The sequence below is a fragment of the Lycorma delicatula genome, chromosome 6, assembly GCF_047948215.1.
Source record: "Lycorma delicatula isolate Av1 chromosome 6, ASM4794821v1, whole genome shotgun sequence".
NCBI lineage: Eukaryota > Metazoa > Arthropoda > Insecta > Hemiptera > Fulgoridae > Lycorma > Lycorma delicatula.
The window spans coordinates 21,550,604-21,569,155 of NC_134460.1; the positions used below are offsets into that span (position 1 = coordinate 21,550,604).

The 18,552-nt window shown below is 32.3% G+C and overlaps 1 protein-coding gene and 1 pseudogene across 1 annotated transcript in view; both read right to left on the minus strand.

The window, feature by feature from the left end:
* The window catches only part of LOC142326580 (kinesin-like protein CG14535), a 771,779-nt gene that overhangs the window by 477,823 nt on the left and 275,404 nt on the right, over window positions 1-18,552 (minus strand). The gene's annotated exons all lie outside the window — the stretch shown is intronic.
* On the minus strand, window positions 9,597-10,191 carry LOC142326503 (uncharacterized; annotated as a pseudogene).

Consider the following 18,552-nt stretch of genomic DNA (forward strand, 5'->3'; position numbering starts at 1 on the left):
AAATTCCGAGTCAAAAAAACCGTCAGAGTCTCAACAAAAGAGAAGAGAATTATTGTTACTTTTATCCTTCGCAACCACCTCTTTGTTTGTCTCCTTGTTTTGAAATCTACTATAAGTACGAGGTGTGATCAAAAAATACGGTGAATAATTTTTTATTAAAAAAAGTAATAAGGTTACATAGAATTCTATTTAATCTCCTTCAAAGTACTGTCCTTGGCTAGCAATGCACTTATCCCAACGTTGACTCCATTACTGGAGGCATTTCTGGAAGGCGTCTTTCGGAAGGGCCTTCAGCTGCTCGGTCGTGGCCCTCTCAATATCAGCAATGGTGTCAAAACGTTTTCCTTTAAGCAGTTTTAATTTTTGGGCAGAGCCAAAAGTCGCATGGTGCTAAATCCGGTGAGTATGGCGGATGTGGACAGATAGGAACACTTTTTTCGGCCAAAAAATCGCGAATGAGAAATGAGGTGTGACACGGCGCGTTGTCGAGGTGAAGGAAGCCATTGGTCCATTTTGCTGGTCGCTTTCTTCGTACGTCGTTACGCAAACGTTGCAGTACACCCTTATAAAATTCAGAGTTTACAGTTGTTCCCCTTGGAACGAACTTTTTAGGACGAGGAGATGAACTGGTTTTCCATTGAAAACTCTGCATTTTGGTCTCAGGGTCATAGCCATAGACCCAACTTTCATCTCTAGTTACAATTTTGGCCATGAAGTCCGGATCTGCATGAAGACGACTCTTCAACTCCGTGCAAATTGACACACGATTTTCAAAATCCATGTTGCGGACAGACACGACAACCACAACCTCACTCTAGCGACTCTGGCAGCTGACTGGCAAGCTCGAACGTGTTACAACTTGTCCCTGCCTGTCTCAGTTGATCAGGCTATTGGAAACATTACAGCATATGGATGTAGCGTCGGCAGTTGCCGCTAAAAAAATTCATTCACCGTATTTTTTGATCGCACCTCGTACATATAAGTTAGTTTACTCTTATATTTTTTTATTGTCATTATTTCCATTTTAGTATTCTATTATAGTTAATACTGTTATGTTATGTTATTCCTTTGAACTGTTTTTTTTTTCAGTATTGTACTGTATTATGGTTGTATTTGATAAAATATTAACGTTTTGTTCGATTATTATAACAAAATTAATAAATATCAATTCTGATATTTATTTTTATTTTACGTTTCGTCCAGTATAACAATTTTCACTCTGTTTTCTCTATAAAGTTCATAATATCTAATACGCTTCTATTACTGTAGATTGTGAAGTATGAATAAGACTAATAATGAAAATATAACACAACAATTATTTTGTTTGCTACTTGTCATGTTCTACGAAATAACCCATAACACGAAAATTTATATTTAAATATTAACAAGCCTATATTTTGATGAATATAAATTATTTCGACGCGATAATATATTTCATTATAAAAAAAAGAAAAACTTTATAGCGGAAGAACGGATGATATTTAGTCAGGTGATACGTTAGGTCTGTATTCAGTGACGGGCGACGTCACGTCACTGTGGTGTATTAAATATTTCATCGGTTTCCGGCCAAAATTGCATTTCTAAAAAAAAAGCAAATATTGGCAAAGGTCTTAAAGATGTGAACTTAAAATAAAAAAATCAACCACATTGATCGGTTTCTTGATACCTCAAGAAAGTTTTATTAGGTGTATCAATTTAATAGCTGCTAAAACACAACATTTGGAAGGAGACGGATTTCTAATAAGACGCAACAACGGAGTACAGACTTAATGGTGTAGTACAGTGTTAAGCAGCGGCTTTTATAATTATTTTCTTGTTATTTTATTTTTCTAATGGATTTTTCAACCCATCTTTGATTAATTAATTCTTTTTTTCTGTAGGATCCATTTGAAACAGTACACTACTTTTTACGTTTACTATATGTCACGTTTATAAAATCTAATTTAAGTTTTATACGTGTAATATTTTGCCTAGGATAGGAAAAGAAATGATCAAGTGTTAGCCGAAGCGAGTGAGAGGAGGTCCTTGATAAATGTTATACGAAAAAGATGAGCGAAATTGATAGGAAATGTAATACGACATGACCAGTTTTTAACGAAGATATTTGAAGACAAGGTTTTGGGTAAAAAACATAGAGGTAGACCGAGAGACACCATCATCAATAACGATAAAGAAGAGGCGTGTTAATGAGAGTAATAATGTTAATGAGAGTGACGTGGCTAAATCGACAGGGCGTAGATAGTCTTTAGTGAGTGATGATTTCATCTCATCTTTAGCGCAAGATTTTTTTGATCATGGCTTTTTTATTTTGTCTTCAGTCATTTGACAGGTTTGATGCAGCTCTCCAAGATTCCCTATCTAGTGCTAGTCGTTTCATTTCAGTATACCCTCTACATCCTACATCCCGAAAAATTTGTTTTACATATTCCAAACGTGGCCTGCCTACACAATTTTTTCCTTCTACTTGTCCTTTCAATATTAAAGCGACTATTCCAGGATGCCTTAGTATGTGGCCTATAAGTCTGTCTCTTCTTTTAACTATATTTTTCCAAATGCTTCTTTCTTCATCTATTTGCCGCAACACCTCTTCATTTGTCACTTTATCCACCCATCTGATTTTTAACATTCTCCTATAGCACCGCATTTCAAAAGCTTCTAATCTTTTCTTCTCAGATACTCCGATCGTCCAAGTTTCACTTCCATATAAAGCGACACTCCAAACATACACTTTCAAAAATCTTTTCCTGACATTTAAATTAATTTTTGATGTAAACAAATTATATTTCGTACTGAAGGCTCGTTTAGCTTGTGCTATTCGGCATTTTATATCGCTCCTGCTTCGACCATCTTTAGTAATTCTACTTCCCAAATAACAAAATTCTTCTACCTCCATAATCTTTTCTCCTCCTATTTTCACATTCAGTGGTCCATCTTTGTTATTTCTACTACATTTCATTACCTTTGTTTTGTTTATTTTCACGCGATAGTTCTTGCGTAGGACTTCATCTATGCCGTTCATTGTTTCTTCTAAATCCTTTTTACTCTCGGCTAGAATTACTATATCATCAGCAAATCTTAGCATCTTTATCTTTTCATCTTACACTGTTACTCCGAATCTAAATTGTTCTTTGAGATCATTAACTGCTAGTTCCATGTAAAGATTAAAAAGTAAGCTAGATAGGGAACATCCTTGTCGGAATCCCTTTCTTATTACGGTTTCTTTCTTATGTTCTTCAATTGTTACTGTTGCTGTTTGGTTCCTGTACATGTTAGCAATTGTTCTTCTATCTCTGTATTTGAACCCTAAATTTTTTAAATGCTGAACATTTTATTCCAGTCTACGTTATTGAATGCCTTTTCTAAGTCTATAAACGCCAAGTATGTCGGTTTGTTTTTCTTTAATCTTCCTTCTACTATTAATCTGAGGCCTAAAATTGCTTTTCTTGTCCCTATACTTTTCCTGAAACCAAATTGGTCTTCTCCTAACACTTCTTCCACTCTCCTCTCAATTCTTCTGTATAGAATTCTAGGCTTACAATTCTAGTTTTAGAATTTTAGGCTATACAATTTTTATGGCTTAGAAAAAAAAAGATTTAATGCAATTTTTTAATACATTTTCAATTAAAATGGTATTTGTTATAGTAGTCCGCAAATAGTTATCAAAAGAAATATTTTTTTGAATAATTGATCAATTGTACCCAACAAACAGTAAAATCTCATCTCTTCTAATGAAAACCTACAGGAAGGAATGTGGATGTAAAAATAATATTCCTTGTAAGGGAATGAACGGCGGAACCTTGAATAATAATTTAATAAACTTTCTTAAAACGAAGAATTACACTGACTGACGTAGTAAAAATTTCCCATTTTCTTATTTCGTTGTAAAAGTTACAATTACAGTATAAACACAAGTTTCAGATTTTTTTAAATAAAAATGTAATAATTCTTTTAAATCAAATCTGAAGATTAATTTATTTCATCATTTAATGAAAGCTTTTAAATATACAAACACTCGTTTTTTAATTACCATTCAAATCATTTTACTCTTTTTAACAGGAATTTTTTTTTTTTTTTGATACCGTGTAATTTGCTATCAAAAGCCAAAGATTTAATTAAACTGGACAATATAATTCAATAATATAATGTAAGTGTTTATATATTGTTAATGTTTATATATTGTTAACAAAAAATTTCTCTGATCAGCAATCTTATTGCTGATTCTTTGTTAAAACAAAGAATTCAGAACAGATTATAATCTCACTTAAGTTGAAACTGTTAGTATTTTCCAAATAAAGACCAATTATCCTTTGATGGTAAAATGCGCTTAACTCCAAAGAACGAAGTATATAGACGACGTAAATAAAAGTTCAATAAAAAGTAATTATTAGCATTTTTTGATAAGCTTTTACTCTGCAAAATCACAAAAACAAAACAAACATATGTTCAGCTACCGTTTTAACTTACACTCACAAAGGTTTTATTAACTCTTCGTTTTTATTTTAATTAAACAAATTATAATTACTTAACACTAATTTCTCCTACTAGTAGCGGAGAAGATCGGTTGTTAATTTTAGTACACTTACATTGGATTCCCTAGCAGGAAAGCCAAGCTACATGTTAGCTGTTAGTATTTCAGCTTTTACACGGTCATCAGGAGATATTCATTTATCATTTTGAAATCATTTTACTCTGCTAAAATGAATTAACATTTAATTTGAAATATTTAAAATTTTATATGTCGGCTTTTACGCGGGTGTTTATGTTACCTTTAAAAACTTTAAAAAATTATTGTTTTTTTTGTTTTAGCAAGAAAGTTTTTATAAATTTTAGATATTTTTTGAGCTTATTGTAATAAAATAATGTATTTGTAACTTTTAAACCGATTCATAAGTTTCAATTTTTATTTTAAAATCTGTTATCTACTGTTGTTTCACGGGACGACTGTTTTAATGGCGTTACACCTGTTGTAATTTATACAGTTTTACAATAACGTCCGTATATCACAATAATAAAAAGAGAGAGAGAGTTAGCTAGAGCGATACAATATGTTGAATGTTTGTTGTTAATTGTTTAAATGGCTCCCGAGCCGGTGTTTCTATGCCAGTGTCGGGTTGTAACTCAGCAGCAGAGCGTTGCACAGCATCTGGATTTAAATAAGGATATGTAAATGTAAGGAAGGATTTCTACTCTGCTTCTGTTGTCTTTATGCCACCCTCGCCTCGTAGAGCTGTTATAGAGGCCGCAATGATACGGCAACTAGGAGATATATACGCAGATATACGCAGAGAATGAGGGTGACTTTGCAGACCTCACTTCTAGACGACACCGGCTCAAGAGAAACCCCTCCTCTATGCTCTTCCCCTTGCCGTTCCATCCCCCCTCGGCTATCAAAACCCTAAACAGTGGCCGGGGGCCAGAATCGGGGTCCGGGGATCGTAGCATAATAAACACATAAAGTGAGATTGAGGATGGATTAATCTGAGTGCACCCTATGCAGGGTGGCAGGGTCGTCTGATCACCTAATCTAGGTCCTTTCACAACCCCCATTCCTGCTCTGTAATTTATAGTGGAGAGCAGTCAGTTTAATTGTGCTGATACTGATACTTCACAACGCATATATATATAAACATATAACAGTCACTCGCACACAGGCCCGTTCACCCTAAGTATACCGACTGATAGTGTACTTTTACAGCTAACAATCAGTCATCTAAATTTAATCAAAATTTTTATGGAGGTAATCAAAATTAACCTCTTTTATGTTTTAGTTTACTATCTTTATCCAACAATTTTGAAATAATTTTTATAATAACTGGTAAGTAATGAATTTTCCTTCAAACACATAAACAGCTTTTCATTAATAATGAATTAAAACTTGAAAGTGATATAATCGAACAAAATACATATGAACTACTCTAAATGTTTGTTTTTTTTTAATTTGTAACTTGTAAGATTTCTAGTACAAAAAGCATTTTCATGTATAACTGTAATCTCACGTTATTTACGGTTTTGGTAGTTCGAGCTTACTGTTTGTTCTTTTATTAAAAAAAAAAAAAACTCTAATTAATAGAAACTACGGTTATCGTATTTTTTTTTTTTTTTTTTTGAGAAAAAGCCATCTAAATTTTATTTTTATTTACATAAATCGATTATTAAAAAGCATGGAAACTTAAATAACATTTCAACAGAAAGACATACTCGTTTACAAAGATGCATCAGGTATCGAATAATCTAAGGCACGTATTTAATGCAGAAACGTTTTTGGCAAAAAGCAATAAACATGTGTAGTACCTATGTATAGATCGGAAGTTTTCGCCCGATATTCTTTTTTATTGGTCCAGTAACACTAGGAAACGGTGCCGTACTTCTGTGGGATCATCCCATCTTTATATATATATATATATTTCTTCTGTCCGTGTATATGTGACTGAACTCCTCCTAATTTATTTATTTATGTGTTGTTGATCTCGGGATGGTTAAGGTTCACAATTGGACCCGGTAGGCAGCGCTGCGATATCGTTTTAGAATTTTTTTTTTAACTTTTGGCATGTCAATCAGATCCGGTAATTGGTGCTGCGGTCGGATTCTAGTAAATTTGTTTATTTTATTGTTTTTTTGCGTATCAGTTACTTGCGTTGTAGCTTATTGTTGTTATTACATTAAAATTCTTATGTACCAGAATTGCGCGCTTATTGAGAATATTATATATATTATATTATTATTTATTGAAATAACATTTTAAATTGTAATTAAAAAATATACATTGTGCAAATTCGTAAGATACAGTATCGAAGTGAGTATTTTACATGATTTTTCATGAATTTTAATGCTGTATACACGTGCATTCAATAACAATCAACTTAACCTACAAATTTAAATTGTCAATTCTCATTTGATTCTATGTAACTTATGAAGTATTGAACGGCTCTTTAAAAATAAAAATAAAAGTTTCTAAAATGAATTATAACGTTTACAAAACTAAAATATAAGTTACTTATAATAATTATAGTTTAAAGTATATTTAAAAAATTGAAGTTATAATTTTTGTAGCTGATTAATTTTATAAAAAAATTTCTAAAAAGTTTTTAATTTACAATTACATTTAATTGAAAGTATAGTATAAAGATGCTTTGATTGAAAGTATATTTCCGTGAGCGAGCTATTTTGGCCGAAAAAAATATAGACATCGACGAAAATACAACAGTCATTGCCTGGCAATGAAATACCATTCAAATCGATCTGCACTGTTGTAGATCCTGAGGAATTTTTCAACTATCCTGTTGAATTCTTGAATTCACTGGATTTACCATTCTTTTTTTTCTTTCTTTTTCCTGTTTAGCCTCCGGTAACTACCGTTTAGATAATTCTTCAGAGGATGAATGAGGATGATATGTATGAGTGTAAATGAAGTGTAGTCTTGTACATTCTCAGTTCGACCATTCCTGAGATGTGTGGTTAATCGAAACCCAACCACCAAAGAACACCGGTATCCACGATCTAGTATTCAAATCCGTGTAAAAATAACTGGCTTTACTAAGACTTGAACGCTGTAACTCTCAACTTCCAAATCAGCTAATTTGGGAAGACGGGTTAACCACTAGACCAACCCGGTGGGTTACTGGATTTACCTGGTATGCCACCACATAACTTACGATTGAAGATAGGTTCGCCAATCATTTTGCTTCGAAATTTGAATGCACCAAAGCTACGTAATGGCACACGATTGGTCATAAAAAAATCATGGGCAATGTTCTTGAAGCTACCATTTTAAACGGCAAGTTTCAAGGTGAAGTTGTTCTTCTACCATGGATTCCAATGATTCCTTCAGACTTGCCCGTTCCATTCAAACGTTTGCAATTTCCAATTCCTTTAGCATTATCAATGACTATAAATAAGTCACAAGGCCAAACAATGTCAATTTGTGGGTTGGATCGAGAAAATCCGTGCTTTTCGCAGTTATATGTTGCGTGTTCAAGGGTTGGCAGACCATCAAGTTTGTACGTTTATACCCCTCAGGGATTAACTAAAAATATTGTCCACCAAATCGCACTAAGATAAAAAAAAAAAAATTTTATTCCTGTTAATATTAAGATAAAAAATATATTTAAATATTTATTTTTTGTACATTAAAAAAAACATACCTGTTATAACAATGATTTGAGTTTTTTCTTTCTTGCTGTTATTTAAGACAGTTTTAAGTCTGTACTCACCACATTTAAGTTTACAGTATACAGATACACTCACACGCAATTGATAGGTGGAGTTGTGATAACTGTACGCGTGGTGGCGTCAGGTATTTTAAAAATAATTATTTTTTTACAGATTTTTTCATCAAAACGGTCCAAGCAGTTTATTGTTTATTTGAAAATTTTTGTTAATTTTTAGATTTACAACGTTTGAACAGGACAACATCTTCGGGTCCGCTAGTATTATATTTAAAAAACGTTCATCCAAGCTGGTGCACTTTGTGAAAAGTTATGTGCAGACAAAAAAATAATATGATGGTTGAATTGAGAACCTTCTCCTTTCTTTGAACTCGTTAATAATAATATTAATATTTCTTTATTGATAAAATTTTAACAAAATATATTTATAAAATAACATTAAAATACAAATAATAAAACTTACAAACAAAATAAAAATAAAAAAGCCAACCCTGCAGACAATCCTCTTAGGACATTTTTACCGTCAAAAAATTTGTATATACTAGCGGGTCGTGGCTCGATTCGCTTGCAATCCCTATCTATCATTCCTATCTTTTACAGGACTCCACAGTGTTCGTTACTATCATAGTTGTAAGAATAATACTGATAAATAACAATTAAGGTATACATTCTACAGTAGATTTAAATCTTGAATCTACATTAAAAAATAAAAATAAATAAAAGAAATCAATGGTAGTAAAAAAAATAAATAAATAAAAAAAAATGAAAACAAAAAATATAAACCTTAGATAACAAATCTTATACACATTAATGCCGTGTCAGTGTTAAAAAAAATATCGTTTCTTTTATTCCAAACTGACCTGATCAGAAAAGTCCGACATAGTGACGCGTCTTTTACCATCAATGCTACTGCGGTATCCATTCCGTAATTATTAAATACGTCGACAACGATAGTTTTATTAATTTTCACCGACTAACTGACGTGATTCTGTTGTTGGAAGTTGCTTTTTTTGTTTAAAAAAATAGAGCGGATGTAAAACTAATCGAGTTGGTACGGAATTTTCCTGGACTGTATGATTTGTCGCATAAAATATATATGAACACCGGTTTTAAAAATAATATTTGGAACGACATAGGAAAAGAATTGCAACTAGGAGGTAAGTATTTGTCTGTTATATATTTTTATGTTATGTTCGAAAGTATGAGCTGTAGTAAATATAAATAAAAGATAACTATTTCTTAATTTTTTTCGTCTTTCCACGGCATACATCCAATTTCTGATGTAAAGTATTCTGTAAACAATTCTCAGAGTTTAAATGCATCATGAATTGCATTTCCCCCAGGTTAGGTAGATTCTGAAGTGCTGTTTCTTCCAGAATATCATTCAAGGTTGCATTTGAATTTTGATATGTATATGATTTTGTCTGTATCTTATTTATTTACAAAATTATGTAGAATTCAAGCTGTCAGTATTATGCAATCTACACTTTCCGGTTTGGCCTGGATTCGTTTCGTAAATCTAAATTTTTGAGTGATAATACCAAAAGTGTTTTTAACAGTTCTCCGATCTCTGCTTAAACGATAGTTAGATGCGCTTAAAATGATTCAATTCTTTTCGCGGATATGGGCGCATCAGATAGGTTTTTACAGGGAATGCTTCATCATCACCTACAATCACATAAGGAGTCTTAGTATCTATACCTGGCAATGGTATATGATGTGGTGCACATGAGGTGTTGTTTTTAAGTGCTTTCTCCAGATTAGATTTTGCAAAATTGCCACCATCGCGGTTCTTGCCATACGCACCAACATCAACGGCTATGAAATTGTAATGTACATCAACAAGTGCCAATAAAATTATAGAAATGTTTTCTTAGAATTAAAAAATTGCGAACCGCTATTTGGTGGAGCTTGAATTGGAAAATATTTCCCATCTAGCGCACCCGAACAATTGGGAAAATTCCAAATTGTAATACAAGTTTTCAGCAATAGTTTTCCACATATCTTCTGAAGGTTTTGGCAACATTTCATTGGAATAGGAAAAAGGGCTGGCATAAGTGTATAATATCTAATGGGGACTATTTTGAAGGGGATAACATTAATGTAGACGAAAAAATAAAATTCTTTCCAAAAAAAAACAAAAATTCTCACTACTTTTTGAACACACCTCGTATAAATAAATGAAATACAACCTTACCAAAAATTCGTCCGCAGTCTCCTTTCTAGTACTTTCAGTCATTCGATCATCATCAGGAAAAGTTATTCTTCAGTTTATATCATTAAAATTAAATTATGTAAAAAGTAAATTTAAAATCACAACCACTGGTCGTCTTAATATACAGTTAGTCATGTCTATTATTTAAGAAGGTCGCAGTTGTTATCTCTGATATCAGATAAAAACTGCGACCTTCTTACATAACAGACAAGACTAACTTTATACTATGACGACCAGATGTTATGATTTTAAATTTATTTTTACATATTTTAATTTTAATGATATAAATTGAAGAATAACTTTTCCTGAGGATGGTCGTTGACCATCTATTCCAACGTTGTATTTCATTTCTTTGTATATAAATATTATAACTGTGCCATGTTTAAAAAAACTTAGAATATAACCAAAACAAAACGGCAATGTATTTCTTCAAACTCCTAATCGTTCCCTCGATATGATAGCACTTCTCCAATGAGTTTGTCTAGTTTGTCTTAGTCTCATTAAATATTTTTCTATTTAATTAAGCAGTATATTGAAACAATTTTGAGACATTCTAAAATATTCAATAAATTTTGTTTCATCGTCTATTAATACCTTATATAAAGTAAAAAATTTTCCTTCAGTTTATCGTTTCAACTATGACCTGTGTACCCATTTTCTCTTTTCTTTTATATGATTTTCTTCCTCTTCCTCATCTAGAGCTACGACAATAAATGCCGATTCGTCGTCAGAAAAAGAAACCATCTTGCTGCTATTTAACTCAAAGCGAAGTACGTACTAAGGGTGGATCGAATGTGTATGAACTGACATCACTGATCGACCACGGATAACACTGAAACTAAACTGATACGAAACTGATGTGTGTAAATGGATATTTAAACTATACAGGTTTTAAAGAAACCTGTAAAAGAAACTAAATTACAAAAATAAAAATACTAGTAATTATGACGACTAAAGTACACAGACCTTGACGAGGAAAACTTCGAAAATTATTTCTGTTGCCATGGTGACGGATAATTGAATTTTTAATTATTAATTAATTCATTTTTTTCTTTTTTAATGAATATCTTTAATTACATCTACCGTAAGGGAGCGAAGGTCTATGGCTAAAACCTTTCTTAGGATAACACGAATGTACCCTACAAATCTGAAAGCAATTCGTCGGTTGGTTCCCGTATGATGCGAGAACATGCAAACAAACAAACAGACAATCACACAAATTTTCGGTTTATATATATATTATATATATATATATATATATATATATATATATATATATTTGTGTTAGAAAAGTATTTAAAACAAGTATAGTATAATAAAAAATTGTTAAAAATTCCTTTTTTTAATTCGTTTGATTAATACGAATACATATCAATATAATTAACGTTGAGTACCTCAAATTGAGTTGTGGTACTCAACTAGAATTAGGCATACAGCAATTAAGTGCACTACATTTTCTATCTTAGCATTTTGGGTACCTTTTTTTAGTTCTCATATATATATATTATTTCTCCTACCAGTTTTCCAGCTACTGTCGGGTCTCTCTCTCACCCCCTCACATACACTCTCTCTGTCTGGCTATTTCTCTCTCTGTTTATCAATTTCTCTCTCGCTCTCTCTCTGTCTATAACTGTCACTCTATTATTCTCTTTCTCTATCTATCATCTCTGTCTGTCTTTCTCACACTCATTCTCTCTCACTCTGTCTCACTCCTTTTATCTCTCTCCCTCTCTCTCACTCAGTCTCTCTGACTCTCTCTCTCTCTCTTTCTCTCTCTCTGTGTCTGTCTATCTCTCTCTCGTTTTGCCTGTCTCTGTCACTGTCAATCTCTCTACTCTCTCACTATCTCTCGTTCAGTCTCTGTCTGTCTGTCTCTCTCTTACTCTCTCACATCATCTCTCTCGCGCGTACGCGCGCGCGCGTGTTTAGGCAAATGCAATTACTGCTACCGGCATGCCAGGCTTGACGAAGCTGTAGAAATAGTGCAATGTACTTATATTGCACTATTTCTATTTATATTGCCCTATCTCCGGTAAATTTACAAGTGTAAATTTAAAAACATGTAGTCTGGAAGAGACTCATGTCGACCACTTCTGAGATGTGTGGTTAATTGAAACCCAAACACCAAAGAACACCGGTATCCTCAGTCTAGCATTCAAATCCGTATAAAAGCAACTTCCTTTATAAGAACTTGAAACTCGAAAATCAGCTGACTTTGCCGATGACATTTTCTGATTTTTGGAACTTTCTTTTTCAGGCTTCTATGAAGTCGAATACTTTAATTGCTATTTGTAAGTATTATAATAATTTATCAATTAAATATAAGAATAAATTTTTTTTCCGATTTCAATTTTTAAAAGATTACTTTTACATTTTACAGATTATTTGTTAAAATATTACTACACGAAAAAATTCAACTAAACTAAGATGTCAATAATAAGAAATAATGTAAAATTAAACAGGAATATTCATTTGTATATATATAAATAGCAGTTTGTTAAATTATATTAAGGATATTGTGTAGGTAAATTATAAATAAATTATAATAAAAATAAATTTATTATAAATAAATTATTTATTTATTTTTTATAATAAAAAATAAATAATTTTATTTATTTATTATTTACTAATTTATAAATTAATGATATTGTTAAATTATTTTAAGGATTTAACTGAACTAATATTCACCTAAATTACCACCGGTTGTAAATTTAACTACATAGAAATAAAATTAATGAATCATGAACAGTAAAATTACATCATTCGATGTTTGATTTGGAATTAGGTAAAAAAAGGCTGATCATTATTGTGTAAAATTAAAATGTAAAAAAATAACACAAAACATTTTACACAGCATTATTATAGGGGACACATTTGTTTATTTAACGATATGAACGGTTAATTAAAAGTAAAATATTGATTTTTATCCGACTATGCCAGTGGGAGAGAAATGTTTTAGAGTAACATATTCATTTGTTAGGGGCCATGTACCTCCAGAACGTATGCGTTGATTTTTATTACACAGGTACCGAACGTTTATACTCAATTAAAGCGTGCGACATTTGACATATGAAAACGTGAAAAAACAATTCTTTTTATTTTTTTCCAATCTAACAGTACGTTCGTTGTCCGATAGACATACGAATCTAACAAATCAATACTGTTTCAGTTTCATTAAATTAAAAAATATCCAGAATACTTGAAATAAATACAACATAACTAAAATTAAAATTGTATTTTTCTGTAGACATATATAATTTCTAAATGGAAAACAGAATCAGGTCTATTTCTTATATATAAAGCCGAAAGTTTGTTTGTCTGTCTGTCTGTTTGTTGGTATGTTCTCGCATCACGCGAGAACCAATCGACCGATTGCTTTCAAATTTGCAGTATACGTTCGTTTATTCCAGGGAAGGTTGAATCCATAGACCGAGGCCCTAGTTCCTTTACGGGTCAATTAAAGATATTCATTAAAGAAGAAAAAACGATTAGCTAATAATTAAAAATTAATTTATGTCACCATGGCAACGGAAATAAGTTTGAGAAGTTTTCCTCGTTAAAGGTCTGCCTACTTTAGTTACCCAAGTTACCACTGTTATGTCTTGTAATTTACTTTCTTTTTCGGATTTCTATAAAGTCTGAATACCTTAATATTATAAGCCAGTATTTTTCTCACAACCATGAGGGTAACGAATAATGCGGAGGGGGGTATAAATGGTGAAAAGGCAGAGCTTCTGGCAAGACGGTAATGGCGAGCGAAGCAAGAGAAGCCCCTGGACTCGCCTGCTCGGACCTGGGCCACGGGGGGTCCAGGGGACGGACCCACCTAGTTATTTATTATTATTGAAGTTAGTTTTTTTCACTTGTAAAATCATCTTTAAAAGTATTAATTTGATAGATATTAACATTTTGCTCCTGTTTTTGAAGACTTTGAGTAAATTAAACTGTAGGATAAAATTGTCATTGTGATCAAAACTTGTTTAGTTGGTATGCGTTTATTGAACTATCAATAACACATTATTGATAGCACGGATAGAATACGCATTAATGATAACGATATTATTTCTATTGCCCATAAAGCAAAATTTCTGGGTGTTATTATTACATAAAAAAATTTCCTGGAATGATCAAATTGATTTTGATTGTAACGAAATCAAACCGTACCGTTTTGCTTTGAAGCACAAATATATATTTATATTAATAGGAATGTCACTGTAGAAATTTTAGATTTATCATTCTGGGGGGAATTGATTTTAAGCCCTAAGCAAATACTGGGGATGTTGGAAGCCAAGTTTCCTTTTTTGTAGTACGTGACAAGTTTATATTAATTATCCTTATTACGAGCTTTAAAATCTGGCATTCTAATTTTAATTTCTCTTTTTCTACAAATTCTTTTTAAAACAAAATGTAATTAAAATTTTAAATTAAATAAAAGTATAAAAATAATCAAGTACTCCATTTTGATTTTTACAAGTAAGCTGTCGATGTCATAGTAAACGTTAACAGAATTGAAAATTAGTTTAATTTAAAAACAAAAACAATTTTTTGCTAGTTATTAATTATTTTCGCGCATAACAATTTCCGTTCTACTGAACTTCAATTCAACATTTTAAAATAATTGTTCGTATAAAAGGGTCATCATCTGCCGATTCCTGATCCTTTTAAAAGGAGAAAAAATCATACTCGAAATTAATAAATTCCACAGCTAGCAGGGAAAATAATTTTCAAATACGAACCCATGGTTATTGTTCTGTTGATAAAAACCAGAAGGGGTTGGTGAATGAACGATTTGGAGGATTATATAGCCCGTAGCATGTAATTCTAAGGTTTAGTATGTGGAATTTTTTATCACCTATCAACAGTGTTATCGCCGTTCTTTTCATTTTCAAAACTCAAAAGTATCACATTTTATACCTTAAGACAATGTACACACACACACACACACACACATATATATATATAACAATATATATAACATATATATATATAACAGTGTTATCGCCGTTCTTTTCATTTTCAAAACTCAAAAGTATCACATTTTATACCTTAAGACAATGTACACACACACACACACATATATATATATATATTTATTTATTTTCGTCTATATGTGTAAGAGAGAAAGGTAGATAAGATAGATAGACAGACCGCCAGGCAGAGGCAGACGCAGACACACACACACACACACACACACACACACACACACACACACACACACACACACACACACACACACACACACACACACATATACATACAGATAGAGACAGAATGAGAGAGCGTGTGAAAGTACAATGAAAAGCTAGGAATACTTCCGTGGTATTTCATTTAAAATACACCCATTATCCTATTTTTACACGGATTTCTTTTCACCTGATGTTTAACCTAACTTGCCTCTTCTTTTACAATTATTTGGATCTGTGCTTCCATACCCTTTATTTTAGGGCTCTTACTTTTAATGATATTTGTTTTTCGTTTAGTTTTCACCTCCAAATCAAATGAAAAGAAAATGGCAGAAAATAAGTGTACAGAGTTTTACAGTTTTATCTCTTTCTCTTTTTCCTTTTTCCTTTCTTTCATTGTTGAATTTTTGAAGCTAAGTTTCTTAACGCAGTCTTCGAGATGGGAAGTAAATTGAAAAAAAAACGAACGTCACGAAAAAGCGTCACGCGCTACCTGATTCCACCACTATGCCTACCGCGTGCTATATATAGATACCTACACGCTTGTTCGTTAATCGCTCACACTATTACACATGGCTAGAATTTCAAAGATTATCATTAAATATTTCAGACGAAATTTAACATTATCATGGATTTTTTCTCTAACAAAAAGGTGTTTCAATATTTACCTTTAACTGTCAAAGTCTTAAAATTCACAGATTGGATTTAACCGATTCAGTCACTCAAATTGTTAATGTCTTATTAATCTCTGAGACGTGGATGGACGACAATCAACAACTGAACATTCCTAATTTCAATCGCATTGCTAAATTTTAAAGAGCAGGAACTGCTCGTACTGCAGCATTTGCAATATATTAAAAAAAAATTTGCATTACATATGTAATAACCTCAAAATTTGATATAACTGTGACAAATACAAGTGACATAAGTCTACGAACTTCATTGGAGATTTTTGTTCAGCTACATGTAATTTGGATAACGGCATCGTACTGGTTACGGCAGTTACATGTTAATACCATAGTTAACTGCACTATATACAGTTTTTTCTAGTCATAATAATTTTTATCTACATATCTTAGATAAAAATTATTATGACTAGAAAAAACTGTATATTTCAACATTTATGTCCGGTTAACATATATTTTGAGTAACATTGTTACAAAGGTTCAAGATTCATTTATTGGTTTGGAAACAGTTGATTTATAGCCGTGTGTAGACACTCGCAGCAAAATGTGGTGGAGCGCCGTCTTTTTGAAGTGCAACGATATCGGCTATTCCTCTTGCCGTTAATTCTAGAAACAACCACATGTTAATCATATGAAGATAGCTGTGCTGGTTCACAGAACCATCAAAGAAATATGACCAAGCTGATAGTCTGCCGTTATCCCTGCCCAAATCACTTGAATTCCTCATAAAAGTCTGAGTTGTCTTTTGCCGAAAAAATAACGTTTCGATTTCGTGACGATAAGTTGCATACTCGTCAGAGAACATAACGTTTTTCGATCATTTGCATGCGGAAAGCGTGCGAGCAGCATTTCAGATGCATGCACACATTGTTCCAAGTCACGATCACTCAACTCATTCACTGAGGATGACCGAAAACGTGAAATATTCAATTCTTTCTGCATGCGGTTTCGTATAGTCGATCGCGGGATGCCTAATTCTCCAGACCGCTTACGGGTTGACTTCATCAGCGAACGTTCAGTTGATTTTTCCACAGCAACACAAGTTTCGGTGCGAGTCGTAGGTGTTCCGCTACGTGGTGTATTAAGAACACTTCGCGTCGTAAAGATTTTCTTCTCCCATGCGAATAACGTTGGTTGTGATGGCAGCAGTTTTTCAAACCGCACAGAGAAGTCCGTCAAAATGTTTGTCATTGTCTTATTTTGTGGTTTGACTTTCGTGAACCCATACAGAAGTCACCAAACGCTGAACAGTGAAAGCAATTGTATCCGACATGATTTAAGTAGAGACTGTCACGTCCTTCCTATACTAAGCAAAGTATATGCGCAGAACTCAGCTTATGGCGGGAAATAATAGTAGAGTCAACCTGCTCAACAATAGTAAACAATATACCGTTTTTTGTATTCATAAAAACGTTTATCTAACTGTACATTCAACGTTTACATGTGTAACTGTACTATGCTATTAACATGTAGAAGTACTTTTCGCCCACACTGTACATTTCATCAAATAAAAAAAATTATGAAATGATAATGTTCCTTATGAAATATAATGACAAATTACTTGATGGATGGGGCACAAACGTCATAAATTACCACTTATTTTGTCAGGGGACTCAATGTCAATTTTGCTGACGAAAAATGAGAAGCACTTAAACTGTTTATTTTTGAAACATTCAATTTATTCATGAATAGTCAACCGGTGGAAAGTACAACAAAATACGGCACAACTGTTGATGCTGTTTTTTCAAGATACTTAAACAAAATAGAGTCTCAAACATTTGTATCCTATTTCAGTTACCGGAAACTAATAATTACTATTACAGAATGTGATGATTAAACTTTAATGTTATGTTTAAAAATTTTCTTTTTTGTAACTAGCTTTCTTTTTTTGTAACTAATTCATATAATATCGCATAAGTTTCGCTTCCGTCATGTATCCACGCACTGACGCATAAGGTTTTTTTTTTTAATAAATGATAATTTGCCTGTGAGAAAGTGTTTTTTCTATAATTTCACCGATTTATCACTAATAACGGATAATGTTTTTAAAATGTATTTATGCACATAAATAACCTAAAAGATTATGAAAAAATATCCTTAACTTTTGTTCCAAGTGCCTGATAAAAATTAAGTTAGATGTACTCGTACATTACTGTTAAAATTATTCAAATATAATTCTTTTACAGTCCCTGTAGTGAAGTTAATGAAGATTAAATTGTGAAGTTAAGTGAATTTAAATTGGTGTTTGTTGTAGCCTACCGTTTTATCTCTTTGGAATGTGATGTACAATATTGGCAGTCCTG